Source organism: Sorex araneus, chromosome 2 (genome assembly GCF_027595985.1).
Source record: "Sorex araneus isolate mSorAra2 chromosome 2, mSorAra2.pri, whole genome shotgun sequence".
NCBI lineage: Eukaryota > Metazoa > Chordata > Mammalia > Eulipotyphla > Soricidae > Sorex > Sorex araneus.
In genome coordinates, this window is record NC_073303.1 from 170,141,022 (window position 1) to 170,162,922 (window position 21,901).

At 33.1% G+C, this 21,901-nt stretch overlaps 1 protein-coding gene across 1 annotated transcript in view; it reads right to left on the bottom strand.

Moving 5' to 3' along the window:
• CADM2 (cell adhesion molecule 2) overlaps nt 1-21,901 on the bottom strand; it is a 304,436-nt gene that overhangs the window by 155,035 nt on the left and 127,500 nt on the right. The gene's annotated exons all lie outside the window — the stretch shown is intronic.

Below are 21,901 nucleotides of genomic sequence, written 5' to 3' on the forward strand. Positions count from 1 at the left end.
GTTAACTGTGGCATATTCAATATGCCACAAACAGTAACAACAAGTCTCACAAGAGTTTTTGTGAGATGTTACTAGTGCCCACTCGAGCAAATCAATGAACAACAGGAGAACATTGTTACAGGACAGTGCAGTGCTACAGATTGCATCTTAGTACAAAACTTTGGATAAGATAGCTATCAGAAGTGATAAGATGGCTTTCTTACTCTGAGAAATTTGCAAAAAGGGTTTGCTTCTATACACAGGTACAGTTAGGTAAAACATGTCTGAAGAATTTATTTAGGTTAACAATGAAAACAAATACATGTCTGGGGGATTTGGGAGGGTGACAAATCCAACGGCACCTTGGGGGTGAAGTGGTGCTAGAGATGGAATCAATGTTGGCCCCATGCAAGGCAGAAACTTTAGCACCTATATTATCTCCCCAGTTCACCTTGAAACTATCAAGATATTTCTCCAGATTACCTTAGAATATTCATTGTAACCAGAGCCAATATTCAATTGTAAAACACCTAAAATACAACTGATGATTAAGGCTTTTATTTTCTGGTACCATAACTCCTCTATTGTTCTCTCTGTTAAGTATTTTTAATATAGAATGCATCTGTTGCTTCAAATCACCTATTCTATTACAGATCACTTGATTTCACAGTTCTAGGTGTTCTGTAATTTTTTTCCTCTTGATTCTTCATGGGAAACAAAACATTAAGAAGTAAAAATATCATTCCAGACCCCACTAACAAAGCTGTAAACCGTTGCAAGAAGAGGAAACTAAAGGAGAACATTGCAAGGTAGAAACTAAAACGATCACTGGATGTAGACAGCAGGAACTGAGGAATAATATTCGGAATCACAACCAGTAGAAAGAAAAAGGGCAATGCATGACTGAGTTCTCCTAATCACAACCAAGAACTAGATGGTGGCTTATACAGAATCAATTTATCATGGATCAAATGAAGGTCCTGTCAGAAACATTAGGAAAGTCTTGCCACTAATGAGAGGAAATAAGTGGCCTTCAAAAAATAATCATTCCTCAACAGGCTAGAGACTCTTGCTGCCCACTAATGGCTACTGGGCAGCAGGGCCAATGAAGCAATTTCTCAGGAATCAATTCCAGTCCTAGAAGTGATATTTTCATAGACGAAAGAAACATAACCACCGAGTGCCAATAGGAAACCTGGCTTCTGGAAGCTTCTCTACCCACATATGTGGCACCAACAGAGATTAAATTGGCAAAACCATGATTCACTAGTATAAACTGTCCTGTGTGTTAAACAAAGAAGAGAGGTGCTCCTTGGATAGATTTAAATAGGAGCTGGATGGTCCTAACATAATAGCCAAAACTACCTTCTCTTTTGAATTATTGGCTAGACAAATATCAGGAAAAATCAAACTTGAATGAAAAAGTAATCAATATACATCAACACTGAGTTGAAACAGATGCTAATATTGCCCAGTTTCTAAATTAAAGAACTTATGAAAAATAATCTAGTAAACAATTTTTATTTTGAAAAAATATTCAGCAAATATATTTGTAATAGGAAGAACCTAATAAAAATATGGAAATCAAAAGTGTTTTGGTATAAATTAAATTCATGTGCTTGACTCAGTTGTTCAGTGATGATAAAGAACAGAATCAGTGAACTTAAGGGGAGAATAATAGAATTCTATTAATCTGAACAGAGAGGAAACATTATAAAAAGAAAGGTGTAGAAGGAATACAGCTTCAGGATTGTGTAACCCTCTGTATATAAGTATATAAAATAGGTACACAAATCAAACCCTACTGATAATTAACCATAAATTTCTTCTAAATAATTTTTAAAAGTTAAAAAAAAAACATTGGAAGCAGTACATAGTTTAAGAACCTAGGATACAGATCACTCTTCTGATAACTAACTTCTTCAGATTACAGCATTTTATGAAATAAAAAAGATAGCATAACGGATGTTGTACTTCACATATGTAGGAGGAATTCTCAAGTCAAGGCAAAAATGGTCCTTGAGAACTAGCTAACAAAAATGATTTTTATTCATTTCATTTGAAGTATTTGAAGCATTGCTATTAATAGACCATTAAGTCATATTTCAATACCAGGAACATGTATTGAGAAAGTAGTATACTCAAAAACTCTCATCTAAGAGTTACTATCTACAACTAGTAATTTCAAATGAGATTGGTGGACAATCAGCATCGGTTTCTCATGTGTGATATCCTCAAAGAAAGTTCTATGGTGAATGGTGAGTTCTCTCTGTTCTTTCTTAAAAGTGAGTATAATAAAATTATGACTAAAATTAATGCAAATTTTATGAGGGGAAGTGTTAGAATATCAATCTTATAATTAAATTAAGCAAAATTTAAATTGTGTAAAATTTAAAATTCACTGCATATGTATATTTGAAGCAAAGCAATAGGGGTATCATAAATACTATATATTCTTAAATGGACTTCACTTTTATTCTATGCTTTGTGAAAAGAGCATAAAATTATAAAATATGTAATACTTTGAAAAATTCTAAATTTTTATAAGTTAAACACATAAAATTTATTCTTACACTAACACATAATGTAGATAGCCTTTTTTTTTTCTTTTTGTGTCATACCCGGTGATACACAGTTACTCCTGGATTTGCACTCAGAAATTACTCCTGCCGGTGTTTGGGGGACCATATGGGATGCTGGAAATTGAACCAGGTCAGCTTTGTGCAAGGCAAACGCCCTACCCTCTGTACCATTGCTCCAGCCCCATAGATAGCCATTTTTGCTAACTTTTATTTCATGAAGACATATGCTCATAAATATTTTCAAGAGATATTTATTCTATATATAGTATGGAAAATATGACTACAATTGTACTTTTCACTCCATTCGGATACAACACACATTTTTTTAAATGCCAATTTTGTAGTTCCTCTCCTAAATGTTCTGATATATATGACTTGTTCAGTTGCCAGAGGAAAACAGTGGGAGATAAATTTATTTCCCGAATCAGAATTCACGCTATATCAACCACTTTTCAAGGCTATGATTTATTTAAAATATATTTATTACATATTTCTTTTTTTTAAGACGTCACCAAAAGGGAAAATCTCATGTTACTCACTCCCTGTGCTCAATTATATCTTCTAACATTGGTCCCACTGACAGAACTTACAGTTTTCAGTGCGTCCTGGCAAAAAGAATTTATCTCTATTTTTTTGACTACTTGTCAAAATTCTATAATATAACAGAGGTTAAGTTGTATTACTTAACACAAACAAATGTAAAAGCTAAGATTTAAACCATTTCCATTGAATAAAGTGAAATGCACTGAGTTTGAAAACAAAACAGGAATCCTAGGCACTGATATAAGTCAGGCACCTTGTGGATAATAATCCCTTCCTCATCTAAATTAGACTGAAATGAGGCTAAGTAATATCATATAACATGTTAAGTCGTCTATAGCAGTACTGTAGATATTAAGTATTTTGAATTTGATATTTGATGAGAACTTAGTTTAGTTACTGAAATGCCTCTATCAACTTAGCTTACTAAATCATATGGTTTTGTGCATTTTTGGTTGTTACAATCCTAGATTTAAAGCTAGACTTTGAAAGCTAAGTACTTCGCTTTTAATATATGCTCCTTCAATGATAAAATATATAAACCTAGGGAAGTTACCTATATTTCACATGACTCAGAATAGTGGGTTTTAGATAAAGAAAATAATTGAATCATTATAAAACATAGATATGTAAATATATATAAAATAGAAAAATATATTACCAAGAAATTAAAAATTGACAAAATTAATACAGGGTTCAATTATTTTTTTTCTTTTTTGAGGGGAAAGGGGTTGGGCCACGCCAGATGATGCTCAAGGGTATTCCTGGCTCTGCACTCAGGAATTACTCCTGGCAGTGCTAAGGGACCATATGGGATGCTGGGATTAAATCTGGCAAATTCCCGGCCCACTGTACTATAGCTAGCATTTTCTTGATAATGCACTTGACAAGACAGGAATTGTCTAAAGAAATATTCATGAATATTTTAAACGAATCTTTTGTCCACCAGCTTATTCAGATTCGTAAATGCTTATGATATAGCTGCAGTTTGCTTTATTATAGCATTTCAAGAATGAAAGGATAAAGGAAAACCTTTAATATTTCAAAAGAGGTATACTACAACTCACTGGAATTCTCTTTGAACAAAACTTTTGTTTCCTTCATCTGAGCACCTTGTATGGTCACTATCTACATAAAGAGCTATCCAGTGAATGGACGTTAAATTAATACCAAGAGTCAAACTCTGTGTATATATGAGCATAGCAAAAATTAACCGAGGTAGGAAGTTCTCTTTAATGTGTCTTTACAGGACACCCCAATGGGATAGAAACTAAACAAACAAACAAAAAAGAAAAAGAAAAAGAAAAAGAAAGAAAATAAAGGGTGTCCCATTTTGACACTGTGGAAAACAAAACACTTTAAAACATAAAGTTACTAAACTTTTTAGAGAAATGATAATAAATTGCAATGTGATTTGAAATACTGAATGAAAGTTTCTGTGTAGTAAGTTCCAAACCTATAGTGAACCTAAATAAGAAATAGCAATATTATTGGTTGAAGTCAATCGACTTAAGAAATTGCTCTGAAACCACATAACATACAATATTTACCATGACTGATATTTGCAAATCACTGGAACTCAGACTTTAAAATATTATCTTACAAATAACTGAAGAGAAAGTATCAGGATATGTGATGAGAATGCAAAGGAATTGTCCACATATAACAAAGACTAAAAATGAACCAAAGGGTTAAATAGGTCCCTCTGAGGCCATGCTTAAGTAGCTGTTAGATGTCTGTCATCCACTGGTGAGGAAAGTTAATGTTTCAAATATCTGAACATTTAATCCTCTGGAGGATTTCATCTTAGCTGCAAATTAGAAGCACTGACCACTAAGTAAAAAATCCATTAAATAGTACTTAACTCTGAATAAAAATTATTTACCCGATATACTATTGGTTCTAAATGGTTCATCAATCACAGAAATGCATATATGGAATTCATACTGGGGAAAAAAAAGAACAAAAATAATTGCTTGGAGGATTTCAGTCATATTTTATAATTGTCAAAAAAGTTATTGGCATAATTTAAAATCGCATATAAATTACTTTTAAAACAAATTAATTTAGCAACAATAGTACTATTGGATTTATCTGACTTCATTTATATAAGCACCAGGTAGGAATTTACATATATTTGCATTAACAGTTTTCCTTCCTTTACTGTTCAGTTATTTTATAAAGGCGATCCATAACTCTTACAGAAATACTGTCAAACATATTGATATGAAATAAGTAAGCAAAAAATCATATCACCTATTAAGATACTAAAAATATTAAAAAATGCTTACACATTATTACAATTTATTACAATAAATGTATAGTGACTTAAGAGATTATTATTAAAATAAGACAATAACCTTGTTTTTACATGTTTTCTAGTTTGCACATTTGATCTAAAACTTCCTCCAATCAGAATAATGTCATAGGTCTTTGTATTTCTCACAGGCTTTATACATATAATATCTATACAGTTATGTTAATTATTTAATAGATTGTGTTTAATATATGGCTCATTAATATTTTGTACATAATGGATGGCTGAACCTATTGAAATTAATTTTTAAAACTCCATATATTAAATTAATTCTATATACACAATGATTTTATAATAAAGTTTATAATATTTATAAGCAGATAACGAAGAATAAAACCTACAGCAAGACAATAAACGTCATTTCAAATATCATCTTGGAAATAAAATTTCTAATGTTGAACATAAGTACCCAAGAGCATGACATTCAATAGCCATACAACATTAACCAAAACAATTACTGCATATATTTAAAAGTTTTAAAAATGCATTTAATAACCCACCAACCATTAGTTCCACTTGGTGAAGTAAGTTTACTATCACAACTCTGCGGGGATTGCAAGAATCATTCATTTTTTTTTGTGACGCTCACACCTCGCCACCCAGCTGTCTCCATTGCCTTCTATAGAGAGTTTAGACCTGCCAGTATACTAAACCAAATTCTGTCAATTGGAAATATATATCAAAGAATGCTGCCTATGGTCTTTGATTCGATCCAACCATATTTAGTTATGTTGCCTTCTGCCTGACAATAAGATCCCTTCCCATGATTCTAACTCTGCTGCCCAGATCAGCAACTGCTTTACTTTCCACCTTGTGCAATGTGCAGTCTCTGCACACAGACCACTGAGCCCTGTAGTGACTGCTTGCTCACTTTGGCTATCAACTGGCCACTTAAAACACTGACTCTGCAATCCAATTACTCCTGTGTATTCAGTGGAGATCTCTGCTATCTATAGAATAAGAACCAGAAAAAGACAGTGAGCTAACCATGTTCTGGTCACCGACATGTAATCTATTACCAAATATGTATCATTGCAAATCAGAAAGAAACAATAAGCACAATTAACTAACTCCACCTTAGCTTCAAATAGCCAATGTATACTAGAGTTGCACTTATTATATCTTACTATTGATATATATATACAATTATTATATATTACTATTATTTTATATATTTACACTATTTGTATATACACCATTAGTAAAAAATGCATGTGTACAAACAGTAAGTATATAATCAATAGTAAGCTTTATATACATGCATATGCACATAGATTTGAACCTGGGGATTGAATTCAGGTATTATGCATCTTATCTCTGGCTCTGTAATTGGGATTAACATGTATGGTTTCACAATCACCTCCATACTGTAAAAACTTAAGATAATCAAGGAAATTATCCATTCATTATTTTTACAGTACCACTTTTTTACGATTATAGGCATTTTAAACAATAGTATGTGATTATACTGATTTTAATTAGTATGAGATATTTGTAATAGTATAAATAAGTTTCCAGAAATAAAGGAGTTAACACATACAGACAAAATAAAATATCAAGCCAGTGAATCCTTTTCTGTTTTGTTCTTTCACAGTCATACAACATAAAACAATCTAAATCAATCTTCTGGAAAATTGGTAAAAACAGCCATTGCTCCAGTGCTGATATTTGGGATACCGAGTTTCAGCTTGGACTAAATTTTTACTGAAACCATAGTAAATGGAGTTTCAGAACAGAAATGCGAACAGAATCCAAGCAATAAATCTGGAAATGGTGTCACTGTTTGAATAAGTTTTTTCCGGTGATAGAATTTCAATTTTTAAACTCCATCTTTCTTACTTCAAATCTATAAAAACAAAAAAGTCACTATTCTTATTCACATATTTATATCTGTTATCACAAAATGTTTCAAAAAGCAAAACATTACCATGTCTGAAATTTACTGAAACAAAATAAACTTGGGTATGGACAGTGTATTGATATGTTTAAAGAATGAATATAAACTTTATATATATATATATATATATATATATATGCTTCCAATCTGTCTTTTCTAAAGCTGCCTCATTTATTGTCCTTCTTATGATCTTCCCTGGTGGAAAAACTTCAACTCATCCACTCAGTTAAATTTCTAAAGCTTGAAACATAGCCCAGTTATACACATACTACACTCATTACTTTTTTCAATTATTCTCTAAACTTTCAAAACCATCATGAAACACAATGTCATAAAGATATAAAATACATTTATTTATTTTTATAGTCTGTTACTCAACATATTCTTCCTCAAATGCCTAAAAACTTATTTTATAAAAATGAAAGATTAGAAACCCATGCTTCTTAACCTAAAAGCTTATAATACCTCTGCATGTCCTTAGTTCGTATTCGTGGTTTTAAGGTCTATGTAGCAAAATTATTCTTGATAAATTCTTCGATACTATCTGACACTAACTCCATTTAAATGTTTATATAGTTTTCTAATGCAGAAATAGTCACATAAACTCAATAATTCGTTGAATAAATGATAAATTCACGGTAACATAAAACATTGTTTTATGCTGGTATTTGTCATTTACCTCATTACTTGGTAATCTCCTGGAGAATTCAATCAAAAATACCTATTGTCCATGGCAATTATTATATTTTTTAGGTATAATTTTCATTTTCCCTATCGGATGAGTGACTGAACAAGCAAAAGTACAGATAAATAAATTAATTGAATAATACGTGCATTGGGTGATTGATAATACAAAATAACTTAAAAAATACATTTTGAAACAACATTGTATTTAAAAAATATATAGGTATGTTTTGAGTGAGGGATTGGGGTGGTATAGCAGTGTCAAGGCTTATTCCTACCTCTATACTCAAGGGATGATTACCAGTGGGACTCAGGGGAACATATGGATGCCAGGAATCAAACTAGGGTTGGCTGTGTGCAAGACAAGCATCCTATAAGGTGTACTATCATTTCAGCTCAACTTCAAATATTTTATGTTTTAATATATTCCTTGAATAACATAACCTTTCACTTTGTAAACTGACTTCAAAAAGAGTTTGCAACATTTAACAATTAATATCTAAATATTTGGATTGTTTTTCTTATTTATAGAGTATCAAAATATCATTACTGCAACATGAAATAGAATTATTTCCACCATTGAAATAAAACAGTCATTTTTAATAGTCATTGAAAGATTCATTTCTAAATTGTTTGTGTTTAATACAATTTTATTAATTAAAATTAACCTAAAAGTCACTTTAGTTGTTATCCTAGATGTTTAAAGTGACCTATACTTATAAACTTTATATATTTATGGATTCAGATATTTAAAATATAGTCCACTTAAAGTATCTTCCCACCTCCTTGTACTTTCAGAAGCCCTGGCAGTCACAACCACGAACCACCCTGCGCCATGTAAGTTTATCTACAGCTCTTGTTCCTGAGACTCATAAATAAATCTTGAAGGAGATCAACTAGCAGCAAAAAATTTCATTAACACCCATTTCTACTGATACATCTGGAGTATTCTCAGAGGGAGGTAGACCAGTGCCCACCAAAAACCTCAGCAGCCACTCTCTCCTACACTCCAAAGTCACCACCATGCTTCTGACTGGACTCCCTGGCCTCAGGACTAAGCCTCACAGAAAAATTAATCTCCTGAAAACTCAGGAACAAGGGTCCCTGTGAATGAGAGCTCCAGAGGATCTTGGAGTTTGGGCTGAGCTACCTCCCGCTGCCTCCTTATACTTCTGAAAGCCCTGGCAGTCTTGCCCACAGCCCAAAGTCACTGCCCAGTTAAAAACTTAACTCCAGCTGAAGTGCTCAGTTACATATTCTGGATTTTCTGGAGCAACATCTCCAAACTCTACGACCATCCAGAAGTAACACAGCAGACTGGCTGGGACGTAATGTGGAAGCCAATCAATCTCAACTAATAAGAACATAAACACAGAAGGCTTAATTTGAAACATCTTAGTGATCCCTCAGACACGGACCTAATGTCTCCACAGTGAAATACAACAATTTTAACTAATTTTTTCCTAAGGAAATGTTAATCATTCCATTGACAATTTATTGGTAACAAGCATTATAAAATAAATTATTGTGGGCCTGCTATGGGGGCAGGCTTGAGGGGTAGTTGGGGAAATTGGATACAGCAGTGGAGAGGAAAGTGTTAGTGGTGGTGGGATTGGTTTTTGAATATTAAATGCCTATAACAAATTATCATTAACGGCTTTGAAAACCATGGTGTTTAAATAAAGTGTGTATGTGTATGGGGGGATGTATCTTACTTACTCCTACTTTAACTTATGGGGACAAAAGAGCTTTGCAAAACCAAAAGAAAATATATTTATATCTTCTTTCATATCTCTAGCTAACAATCTAGATTTCCTTAAACCTATCTATTTCATAAAATGAGTTTCCTGTTGGATGTAGGGTTGTATTTCAGTGAATTTAAATACAAGAAGCTCCTTTATCATCAGTAAAACAGTAAAGGAATGTCCAAGGTCATTCATGGAGGGCAATGTTCATTTTAAAAGCATCAGACATAGACATTCAACTTCTGAGAAAAAAGTGAGAAAAGAGAAGGCATGCATTTAAAATTTTAATACTGGAGGAGAATATATCACTTCCTCTTGCATTCCATGTTCCAGCATATGGCCTCATTTCAAAGGATGCTGAAAAATGCAACCTAGCTGTAAGCAGAAGAAGGAAAGAATTACTGGTGAAAAGTCAGTCACTTCTGCCATGCAACTGCAAACTTATTGGCTCCTCTGTCTCTATATATTTTAGTGCTTCTATATAAAAATAAACGTAAATATGCAGACAATTTACAAAGTAACAGCTTTTACCAAAAGTCATAGTTTTGGTAGAACTTTCTGCTTATAATACTACATTATAAAAGTGAGTTATGAATAAATGATTCATGATATGTTCTCATCAACATTGCTTTGAATTCAAAAAGAAATAGTATTTTCCACTAAACCATAAACATCATTCTACTTTTAGAAAATAAGTCTTTTTAGAATAAAATGTATTGATGATGGACTATGTTAATTATAAAGGAATATTAATTATGATGCATATGGATATATTTCATAAGTGGTGTTTTAATTCTGATATCAAATTTAAGTTAAACTATGTACATGTTGTAAAATAAACTAATTGTCCAACTATGGAAAAATTAAAAATTAATACATTGTTTATACAATGAATGAGTTCCTATGAAAATGTAAAATCCTCATTATATATATATATGTATATATATATATATATATATATATATATATATTTGCTTTTTTGGGTCACACCCGGCAATGCATAGGGGTTAGTCCTGCCTCTGCACTCAAGAATTACTCCTGGTGGTTCTCAGGGATGCTGGGAATCAAACCTCGGTCAGCCATGTGCAAGGCAAATGCCCTACCTGCTGTGCTATTGCTCCAGCTCCCTCATTTGATATTTCTAAGTAAAATTCCAGTTAATAGGAGCTGGTGATTATCTAACTCACTTACACATATGTATTTTTAGTGTGCACTGATTTCATCTCTAGTAGTCTGCAAAATACATTTGGAGAATAAATATTAGTTCTAAGTCTGCTAATTGCATATGATAAATGTATTATATGTGTATATATATTTATATATATTACTCTGGGACAATATTCACTGGAAAATAATATTCAAAGTAGAGAAAGTAGAAACTGGTATGTAAACAAGGGCTTATATTTATTTTGTCCAACTCCACTGAAGTTAGAACTTAGCACTAGGCTGATTTGGATTTAATACAGAAACTGTCCTTCTATTTATTGAGCTCTTCACAGTTGTCTTCAGCAAGCTCATGAATCAAGAGTACTGTCATAAAAGTTGTTCAAGTAATGGCTTTGGTCTCCTGCCAGGAATGTCTAAATGTCTTTTCCTTATTGCAGTAGTACATGTCACAAATGCATTTGAAGTCTCTTGTAATGACTTCAGCAACCTACTTTAAAATTTACATAGGAGCAGCATACTACTTTAAATCATAAATTAAAATTTAATCTTAAATATTTACTAATCTGAGTGATCAGAAACTATTGACACAATGAAACATTATACCCCATGTCTACTTCATTTATTAGGAATTGTCAGTATATTTTGTTTTTTTAGAAAAATAATGTGTTAGATTGATGATTTCTTAATAGTATCGTGCAGCTACTTTAAGATCATCTGATATCAATTACATTTTATGTTCGATATGCAGTCCTAATTTGAAAAAAAATTGCTGAAAATATTGTCACTTGTAAACTAATGATTCAACAAAAACTGCTCTTATAATCAAGTGTATTTCAAAGTTTTATCTTTAGAAAATCAGTAAGCATGCATTCAAAATGATTTACTTTTCTCCTATATCAGTAGTCTCAACAAATGAATACAAAAGAAAGTATGTCAAAACGGTAACACAAATAGCACAAGCTATGTAAAAGCACACACACGCATGCGCACACACCCACATACACACAAACACACCAATTACACACATATTATTAAGGTGAAATTGAAATGTCAGCTGAAAATTCATTTTGAATAAGTTGGAAATGAGAGAAATAGAGAGATGTATAGATAAAATGTATATGAGTGCATATCAATGTAACACGTTTATTTTTCTATCTGAACAAAATCTATCATATTATTTGATTCACTTTTCCCCAAGGCATTTCTGTTAGAGGACTTTTTATGAGATTACAGTAATAAATATACACACAGATAAATATATACTATCTTTGTGACTACTCTCTCTATATATACACATATATATATACATGCATGCATATATGTGTATATATATGCATGCAGAAAAAATATTTTTCTGAACTTAAAATAGGGGAATTTTGTGTTTATTTATTTCATACCTTTTCAAAACGTTGGTTACAGAGGAAAAAAATACACCATTTGTCACAGAGCACAAGAACATAACAAGCTTATATTACAAAATTCAGACCTAAAAATGTCAAAGATTCAACTACATGCTGACTTGCTATCCTCTGCATTTTGGCCAAAATTGGAATAAGTATAATATTACTAGTAGTTATGTAATAAGAAAGGCATGTCTTATAAATAAAGGTCAATTTTAGCAACTTTAATCTTCAGAATTTTCTTTCAATTTCAAAGGTTAAGTAATTTATAAACATAAATTGTTACTTATGATTTATTAATTATCCCTAGTGCCCAAATGCTGCTATATGTTATACCTCAGTCCAATTTTGTGAATTAAGAAAAGCGTTTACCAGTAACCTCTTCTGAACATGAAAACTAAGTGCATTAATAGTATTTCTGTCTAATAATTGATATAGGAAGTTTTATGATAGAAGATTATTGATAGCCATCAAAATACAAAGGCTAGGAGCCTGATAAATATTTTCAAAAATCTTATACAGAAAAAAATTATGAACCATTCCTCCGATCTCTGACAAATAAAAGTTTGTGAATATTTTGTTTGGTTCTTCAAAAAAGTATTTCCCCAGGTGTTTGTCACATTCTTATTTTCCTTGAGGAAATTTTTTTCAGCACTTGATACATTTCACAATTTGATATAACTCACTATTTGTCTGGATTCATAGTACAAGAAAATGATGTGGTGTGTGAAGTAAACAGTTTCTATAAAGTGTCATTCTTTTCAACAACATGCAGTACATCTATATGCTCATAGAGAAAATTTATTTTTTACTTCTAACCATAAAACCACCAGATGTAACCATGTGGTCTAAATCTCATCTAACATTTATTTCAAAGAGACAAAATTATGGTGTGCTATTCCAAGAAGATGCATACAAAGGTATACTGGAAATAAAAAATATCTTCCTACTTTGTGTTTGTTTTGTTTGGGGGCCACACCTGGAGGTGCTCCTAGTTCTGTGTTCAGGATCACTCCTGTTGGTCCTTGAGGATCATCAAACTGATAATCAAAGCCACATGCAAATCAAGCATCCTATGCTCTATAATATCAGTCTAGTTTCTGCATTTTCCTACTTTAAGTAGAGAAACCAGCCCTTGTTATTTGTGATCTTATAGCATTTATAGGATGCCATATTCTCTAAAATCTTGAATTGCTTTATGTCTCATGAGAGGGAAATGACTCAACATTATTTTGCGTATGTTTCTAATTATTTGTTAGTCACATACTCTGCAACCTCATTAAGTTCACAGTTCTGGCTACAGTTAGAAGACAACATGATTATTATGTGTAATGAACAAATTCTATAGTACTTGGCTCTAAAAAATTTGGAAGTATATTAATATAATTTAAAGATTATTTTTGTTAATAATTCTAAAATATTTTAGATGCAACATAAAGACATTGATTTCATTGACTGTTTACAGACTTTAATAAAGCACATTTAATTGTTTCAGCAGTGCGTTAGGCATTGCATCAAAGGCATCTCTTTATCAATTCCACTCTGTGAAGGGTATGTGCTGCAGTGTTTCATGCATGAAACAACTGCATTCACAATGTTTTAAACTACTGTGCCTAAAATAAAAATTCTAAATAATAATAATAATAGAGATGAAAGCCAGAACAAGCAGGTGACTTCATTTCTATGCACAGTTCAGACGTACAAAGAAATTTAGCAAACAGAAATATATATGTATGCTATACGTGTAACCATATGTGTGCTATTCTTGTTGCTGTCTTGGACCAGATCTTTTGGGCATCACAGCTAGTTGTGTTTAAGGTTTACTCCTGGCTCAGTGCTCTGAAACTATTTCAGGTGTAACTTGGGCTCAGTCCCCTACTTATCACCAGGGATCAAACTGGGTGGGCAGTGTCTAAGGACATCACTCAAAGCACAGGTTTTTGAAGAGTACACCTTACCCACTGTAGTCTCTAGACTCTGTACTGAGCCACTTCCCCATGGTAGTCCCTGTATTTACCTTACCCACTAACCTCTCCAGCCTATAGATGCTTTTACAGCAATCAGAATTTTGTTTCCACAGAACCTTGGTGATCTTATTAAAATAGCCAATTAGGCAAAAAAAAATTGGATCCATGTATGGTATTCAAAAAGGGCATAGAATTCATAAATTAAATATAGGCAGAAGATGAAAACAGGCTGTATCTGCAAGATGGACTACAAGATGAGGGCTGCAAGTGGTAGACAGTAATGGGAGAACCTCTAATTCCAGGGAAAAACAAAGGACAGTTGATATCCCACCAAATATTTACAAGGCTATTTATGGTTAAACAAACCAGAAGTTAGCCATAACATATCACTAGTGGCTTAAAGATATTTTTGGGCAACATAATTATAAAGCACCAAAATTTGAGAGCAGTATTCCCAGATGGATGTCATCCTGCAGTAGATTTGGGTAGATTGTATTATTATTATTATTATTATTGTTGTTGTTGTTGTTATTATTATTATTATTATTGGGCTGAAACAATAGCACAGCGGGTAGGGTGTTTGTCTTTCATGCCTCCAACCTGAGTTCAATTCCTTCCCCACTCTCAGAGAGTCCCGAAAGCTACTGAGAGTATCTCGCTCACAGGCATTTCCTAGCAAGCTATCCATGGCTTGGTAACAGTAACAACAAGTCTTACAATGGAGAGGTTACTGGTGCCTGCTAGAGCAAATCGATGAGCAATGGGATAACAGTGACACAGTGATACAGTGATGATGATGATGATGATGATGATGATGATGATGATGATGATGATTACTATTATACTTTCAAAGCTTTCATGTTTGAATGATTAAACACCCATCCCTCCACCAGTGTACATTTTCTGCCACTAACGTCTCCTTGGTTAGATTACTTTTAGAGGATGCAAAAGGCTTACTGTGAATCAGAGAACATGGCACTTCTATATGTGCTATATGGCACTACATGTGCCAACCCTGGTTTAATCCTCAGTACCACACGTGGTCCCAAAGAGGTTGCCTTATAACCTCTCCTTCTCATAGTTAGGATAAAATTGCTTTTTTTGTCATTCCTAAACACAGAGCCAAGAATATTGCTAAAGCACCACTAGGCATTGCCCCAAAACAAAACAAAAAACAGATGCAAATAGCTAATTTCACTAGTTTTCTACAAAAAAGAAAAAAATTCTAAATTTAAATCCTGAAGAGACTGGAAGCACATATCTCAGCAACTCTTTACTAGATTCAGTCAACTATATATATATGTCAAGTAAGTAATTTATTTCTTTAGAAGTAGTTGGCAGACATTCTTCATAGCCTCTTCCCTTATTTATTTTTAAAGTAGAGACTTCTAAAGTAAAAATGAAAAATATTCAGCAAAACTGACAAGAAAATAAAAAAGAAAAAACAACATTTAGGTTTCTGATTCCCATAGAGTTTAAAGATCACTAAATATTAATGATAATAACAATATGATGATATTAATAATAACTACTGATGTGTGAATTAAAATTCTGCTGTCTTTGCCTTCTGAGGTTTATTAATAAAGTTAACACTATTGTATCCATAGAAAGTTAAAAAATATGGTCTTGTGAAAAATATTACTGATGAAAATAAAGCAATCTAATCTCAAACAATTAGTATAGAATTTTTCATAGGAACCAGAAAAAATTAACATTCAGAACCCTTGGCAGGCATGAAGAAGACACAAAGTCTATTTTAAAAGAACAAAATAAAATAAACGGAAAATAGTGTGATATATAAAGAAAACAGGATACAATAAAGTGGAGATAAAGGTAATTATACAAAAGATTTAAGAACAAAGTAAAGACAGCTATGAGATTCCAAAACCACATATATGTAATAAAAAATGGAAATGATGCATATAGCCAATTTATAAGCTCTCACAATGGAGAAGAAAAAAGTAGAATAAGCAATGAGAGAAACCACAGAGCACACATGAGAAAGAGAAATTATTGAAAACATATTGTCACTCTGTAACTAAAGTTACATAGTTAAGTAATCTCTATAGCTAAAATTAATCTGTATTTTTATTCCAAAAGTTATTAAATTCTTGAAACAAAAGAAGCAATTTCATTATAACTTTGAGAATGAGAGGTTATAAAGCAATTTTTATAACAAATCAATTTATCTTCTACATGATATTGCAAATGAAAAAAATAACGTTAGATACGCAAGGTCTTAGAGAAATACCATCAATTTTCTTTGCACAAATAATCAATTGAAAATATTTTCTGAAATAAGTAAACCAAGACTATAGGGTCAGTTATGAGGAAGTATTCACATAATCCTCCAGTCCAATTTAAGTCATTTAAATTTTAGCCAAAATTTAGGATCAAAAATAGCTATAAAATATTAATTATAATAATAAAGATAAACCTATCATCCACTTTTAGTAAACACAGTTCACCGAATTATAAGACTACTATTATTTTAAACTGTAGGAAATGCATAACCCTATATGATTAAAGAACACAGAATTAAGTGATCAGAATGCTTTAGATATTTTGGTGAAAGAGGAAAATAATTCAATGTTGGAATTTAGGATTATTTCTGCTTCTTTGTACTTTTCTCATTTTTAGAAAATAAAAATTTTGAAAATAAAAATTAAGCAATTATATTTTGCTACCTTCCATTCTGCTTATTGGGGTTACTATCTATTTATAGAGTGCTTTCTCTTATCTAAACGGTTTTTAAACATCACAAATACTCTCATTGTAAAGAGTAGAAGAATATGCAATGTGGAAGTAGATTTAGAAAAAATATTCCAGGATATAAAATTAAAAAGAAGAGTCAGCTTTCAATTGGTCTTCTAAAATGTGCCACCTTTCCATTTTTATCATTGCTATCATTTTAAAAATAAATATGTTATTTAAAGAAATTTTCTTTTCCTCCCCCCAAAAACATATTCTGTAAGACAATATACTATAGTACCAAGTATCTGAGTTTTTATGTTAAAATATGAACATTTACTATTCTTCTTGCCTGTTACATAGAGATAGAAATTTGTTAGTTTTCCTATGACTTGAAAGAAAAGCTCATCATATTTACTTCTTCTTTGATAACACTTGTTTATCTAAATATGGATTCTTGTTTCCTTAAAAGAAACTCAGAATGTAGCTCAATAAAGGAGCACTACACTGTCTGTATAAGACCCCAAGATGAATTCCCCAGCACTGCTAAATTAAAAAAAGAACCTAAAAACACAATCTAGGATTTGGCAGTAGCATAATTAATCTAATATGTCGAAGAGGAATTTATAGTATCAGAAAATATTTCCACAGAAAAAAATGCATAATCAGCAGGTGTTTTGTGCATATATTTATGAGGAAAACAATCTTTAAAAAAAACAGAAATCATGAACTGTGATAATCTTGAGTGATGACATAGTACCCTCTTGTCTGTGATGGTGACACAAAATGGCAAAAGACATAAAACTGTCAGTCATTGTTTGTCTTCAATCTGAGACTAATAAAAAATGTGACTGACAGCACAGACAAAACAAACACATTCACTGACTCATACAGTTGTTACCTTTTATACAAATTTAAAGTAGAGCACTGGTGGTTCTTAGGACACTTTATTTTCCTAGCTTCCTGCTATGCTATTCTCCCTTAGTGATAAAAAATAAGAAACTTTAGTTTGATATGAAAAGTTGGCCTTATCCCTTAGAAACTGCTTTTGAACTATTTTAAGAAGTAACAAGGGGCTGGAGCGATAACACTTCTGGTAGGGGGTTTGCCTTGCACGTGGCCAGCCGGGTTCAATTCCCAGCATTCCATATGGTCCCCTGAGCACGCCAGGGGTACTTTCTGAGACCCAGGAGTAAACTCTGTGCATTGCCAGGTGTGACCCAAAAAGAAAAAAAAAAGGAGTAATAAATGTTTTCATGTAGTGTCTGTATGAATGTAAAAGCACTTGTTCAGGAAAAGAGAATAGGAGAATCCCAGTGACAGAAGACATAAAGAAAACGAGATAGTTTAAGAAAAACACAACAAAAAGGAACGCCTAAAAAGCAAATGTCTTGTAATATACGGTTCTTTTAAATACACAAATTATTAATTAAAACATTTGTTCAGAACACTGAATATGTATAGAGGAAGTTCCAAATAAGTACTAAGTACCTGTGCTGATTTTTAAGAGCTTGCAATTTATTTGGAGGAGGTTAAACGTACAGATATAAAATAAGTAGGCAATAATTGCAAAGCAACATGAAAACAAGTGAATGATAATGTGGCATAGAAGTCTTAAATCAGAGCTGGGGGCAGAATGTAATTAAATAAGAATCTAATGAATCAAGAAAACTAGTTTGGAAACTGATTATGGAGTTAGGTCCCAGCCTGGCAGATGCAGCAAGAAGGGGGACCTGGAGGTCAGAGAATTAGTTCCAGCTAAAGGAGAGTCCGTTTCATCATTAGGATGGGTGGACCTGGAAAAAGACTATGCCTTTCTACATACAAATACATATCTTTGTCGCTTTCCATCCACATTTATTATTTTCCCTTGTCAGCTAAATGCATGTACTCACTTAAAAGCCTGCAAAATCTCTACTTTGAAGACTGTTTTCTAGGCTACCTCTGGGTGAGGTGCACCTTCTAGATCCCCCAGTTTCAAATTCTTTTTAACTTGAAAAGTAATTTTTTCCATATTCCTCTTATACCATTTTTATTCCCATTCACATGAACATGTCCCATTCTTCTGAATGCTTAAAACATAGCTGCCATTTCAGTTTCATCCATTTCTATGCTACAATCATCTGTTAATATTGTCTCTATTACACAAATGTTCCTTAAGAGTCTATATTGTATATATGTCTTATTTGTCTGCTCATGTTTTAATTAAAAATCATGAGAAAATTCAAGTACATATTAGAAAATTTTATATTCCTGTTATCACTGACAATAAAAAACTTTTACTTTATTTTTCTATATTTTTATTTTTACAGACTTACAAACTTTCATGATTATGTTTCAGTCATACAATGATTACAAGGGCTGGAGCAATAGTACAGCGGGTCGGGCATTTGCCTTGCATGCGGCTGACCTGGGTTCGATCCCTGGCATCTCATATGGTCCCCAAAGAACTGCCAGGAGTAATTCCTGAGTGGAGACCCAGGAGTAACCCCTGAGCACCGCTGGGTGTGAGCCCCCCCCAAAAAAAAAGATTGAGTACCCATCCCTCCACGAGTGCTCATTCTCACCAGCAATGTTCCCAGTATCCCTCCTGCCACTCCCACTCCTACCTATTCCCTGCCTCTGTGGCAGGCAAATTCCCTCTTTCTCTCTCTCAAGTGTTATGGTTTGCAATACAGGTACTAAGAGGCCATCATGTTTGATCCACAGTCTACTTTCAGAACGTATTTCTCATCCCGAGCGAGCTCTCCAACGATCTTTTACTTAGTGGTTCCTTCTCTATCCCAGCTGCCATTTCCCCATTCTTGAAACTGGTTTCCAAGCCAGGAAGCCTGGTCCTGGTCCTTAGTTCTACTATCCTTAGGTATTAGTCTCCTATTATGTTACTTTATACTCCACAAATGAGTGCAGTCATTCTATGTCTGTCCCTCTCTCTCTCTGATTCATTTCACTTAGCCTGATACTCTCCATGTCTACCAAATTATATGGAAATTTCTTAATTTCATCTTTTCTTTTTTCTTTTTTTGCTTTTTGGATCATGCCCAGTGATGCTCAGGGGTTACTCCTGGCTCTGCACTCAGGAATCACTCCTAGAAGTAGTCAGTGGACCATATGGGATGCTGGGAATCAAGCCCGGGTCAACCGCATGCAAGGCAAATGCCCTATTGCTTCAACCCCGATTTCATCTTTTCTAACAGCTGCATAATATTTCATTGTAAAGATTTACCAAAGTTTCTTTATCCAGTCATCTGTTCTCGGGCACTCCATATTTTTTTCCCAAATTCTTACTATCGTAAATAGTGCTGCAATAAACTTACAAGTGCAGATGTCATTTCTATTGTACTTTTTTGCATCTCTGGGATATATTCCCAGAAATGGAATTGCTGGGTCAAATGGGAGCTCAATTTGTAGTTTTTGAAACACGTCCATATTGTTTTCCAAAACGGTTTGATCAGTCAGCATTCCCATGAGCAGTGAAGGAGAGGCTTTTTCTCCTCACACCTATGCCAATAACAGTTGCTTTCATTTTTTTGGATGTGTGCCAGTCTCCGTGATGTGAAATGATATCTCATTGTTGTTTTTATCTGCATCTCCTTAATGATTAGTGATGAAGAACATTTTTCATGTGACTTTTGGCCATTCAGATTTTTTCTTTGAGAAAGTTTCTCTTCATTTCATTGCCCCATTTTCTGATGGGGTTGAATGATTTCTTCTTGTAAAGTTCAACCAGTGCCTTGTATATCCTTGATATTAACCCTTTATCAGAAGGGTATTGGGTAAATGCTCTTCCCCATTCAGTAGACATTATGCAGAATCAACATGATCCCTACAAGGATACCTATGATATTCTTCAAAGAAATTAATCAAACGCTCCTGAAATTCATATGGAACAACAAGCCCCCACGAATAGCTAAAGCAATTCTTGTGGGAAGGAAGATGGGAAGCATCACCTTTCCTAATCTCAACCTGTAGTACAAAAAAAGTAATAATTAAAACAGCATGGTATTGGAACAAAGAGCCACAGACCAATAGAATAGGATTAAATGTTTGTACACACACTCTCAAATATATGATCATCTAATCTTTGATAAGGGAACAAGAAATATAAAGTGGAGCAAGAAAAGCCTCTTTAACAAATGGTGCTGGCTATATGTGAAAAAATGGGCTCATATCTCTAACTAACACTGTGCACAAAAGTCAGATAAAAATGAATTTGTAGATCTCAACATCAGACCAGAATCCATAAAGTGCATTGAAGAAAAGATCGGCAAAAAATTCCAAGATATTGAAGCTAATGGTATCTTCAAAGAGAAAATACCACTGACCAAGCAAGTGGAAACAGATAAATTAATGAGACTATCTTAAACTAAGAAGCTTCTGCACCTCAAAAGAAACAGTGACCTGTGGCCAAAATACAGAGACAGTCCACAGAATGCGAAAGAATATTTACCCAATACACCATTTGATAAGGGATTAATATCCAGGATATACAAGACACTAGTAGAATTGTACAAGAAAAAAACCTCCAACTCCATCAAAAAATGGGGAGAAGAAATGAACAGGTTTCCTCAAAAAGGAAATACAAATGGCCAAAAGGTACATGAAAAAAACACTCGACATACCTACTCATATGGGAAATGCCAATCAAAACAACAATGAGATATCATCTCATACCACAGAGACTGGCACACATTCAAAAGAACAAAAGCAACCAGTGCAGATGTGGATGTTGTGGAAAAGGGACGTTCTTTCACTGTTGGTGGGAATGCCCACTGATCCAGCCCTTCTGGAAAACAATTTGGACATTCCTTCAAAAACTAGAAATTGAACTTCCATATGATCCCTCAATACCAATTCTGGGAATTTATCCCAAAGTTGCAAAAAAGCGCAATAGAAATAACATTGGAACCTTTATGGCAGCACTGTTCACAA